The sequence below is a fragment of the Dipodomys ordii genome, unplaced genomic scaffold, assembly GCF_000151885.1.
Source record: "Dipodomys ordii isolate 6190 unplaced genomic scaffold, Dord_2.0 Scaffold91, whole genome shotgun sequence".
In the NCBI taxonomy this organism is placed as follows: Eukaryota; Metazoa; Chordata; class Mammalia; order Rodentia; family Heteromyidae; genus Dipodomys; species Dipodomys ordii.
Genome location: NW_012267307.1, coordinates 4,444,905 through 4,446,413, shown reverse-complemented (window position 1 = coordinate 4,446,413; position 1,509 = coordinate 4,444,905). Strand labels below are relative to the sequence as shown.

Below are 1,509 nucleotides of genomic sequence, written 5' to 3'. Positions count from 1 at the left end.
AAGAAAAAAGCCGGAAGTGGTGCTGTGTCTCAAGTGGTAGAGCGCTAGCCTTGAGCTGAAGAGCTGAGGGACAGTGCCCAGGCCCAGAGTTCACGACTGACCAAAAAAAAAAAAAAAGTCCACATTTTTATGCTTGTAGTGTCCCATGTCTCTGAGGCTCTCCTTTTTCCCCCTCCATTTTTCTTTCAGTTCTTTAGACTGATAACTGAGACGTCTCCGGGCTTTATTTATCCCCTTTCCGCTCAAGTCTAGGGCTCACCCTTTCTAACACATGTTCATTGAGGTATTGTATTTTTCGATCTTAGCATTCCTATTTGGCTCTTTAAAAAAATCTGATTATTGACATTCTCTATTAAGACATATTTGTCTTTCCTATACTTCTTTAATGGAGTCTCCTTTAGTCTCTGAATATGTTTAAATAGTGATTAGAAAGCCTTTACCACTTGTTCCAGCCCTCGGAACCTCAGGGCTCTTTTCCAGGGACTGCTGGGTTTTCCCAGTGTATGGAACACATTTTCAGGTCTCCTACTTTTTACCCTGAAAATTCCCATCAGGATGACGTATTATTTCAACTCTGGACGAAGACGCCTTCATCCGGGCTTGCTGTTAGCATCGTCTGCCTTGTTGCTCACTTGAATACTGCTTCCCTGAGCCAAGTCCAGAGAGTCTGTATTTCTTGAAGCATGGAGAAACTGAGTTTTCTGTTCCCTTGAAACAAGCAAGCAAAAATGTTTGTTTTTGTTTTCAGGTTGCTCCTGGGGTTCACCCTGAGGTCCACGGGGCTGGCCGGTCTTCAGAGGCCCCGGGCGGCTCTTACACCCTAAGCCTCTACATCCCCAGCCTTTCACCAGGAAATCTGGGTTAGCCCCTTTCGCGGGCAGGCTGCCGAGCAAGCTCCGCCACGTTTCACTTCTGCCTGTGAAGGGTGTCAGGGCTGAGCGGAGGTGAGTGCTGGGTGCTTCCTCATCGTGAACAGGTGCACCTGCCTGTGGGCCCCAGGCCCTGAGGGCCTCTCAGCTGTTCCTGCCCTGCAGCCAGTGTGGGTGGGGGTCCAGGTTCTTCACAGCCCTGAGCAGCACCAAGCATCACCACCGCACAGCATCACCACACAGCACAGCGTCACACAGCATCAGCACACAGCGTCACACAGCACAGCGTCACCACACAGCACAGCATCACACAGCATCGACACACAGCGTCACACAGCACAGCGTCACCACACAGCACAGCATCGACACACAGCGTCACACAGCGTCACACAGCACAGCGTCACACAGCACAGCGTCACACAGCACAGCATCACACAGCATCGACACACAGCGTCACACAGCGTCACACAGCACAGCGTCACCACACAGCATCACACAGCGTCACACAGCGTCACACAGCGTCACACAGCATCACACAGCACAGCGTCACACAGCATCACACAGCGTCACACAGCGTCACACAGCATCACACAGCACAGCGTCACACAGCATCACACAGCGTCACACAGCGTCACACAGC

At 51.5% G+C, this 1,509-nt stretch overlaps 1 protein-coding gene across 1 annotated transcript in view; it reads right to left on the bottom strand.

Moving 5' to 3' along the window:
* The window catches only part of Nfatc1 (nuclear factor of activated T-cells, cytoplasmic, calcineurin-dependent 1), a 117,471-nt gene that overhangs the window by 49,161 nt on the left and 66,801 nt on the right, over positions 1–1,509 (bottom strand). The gene's annotated exons all lie outside the window — the stretch shown is intronic.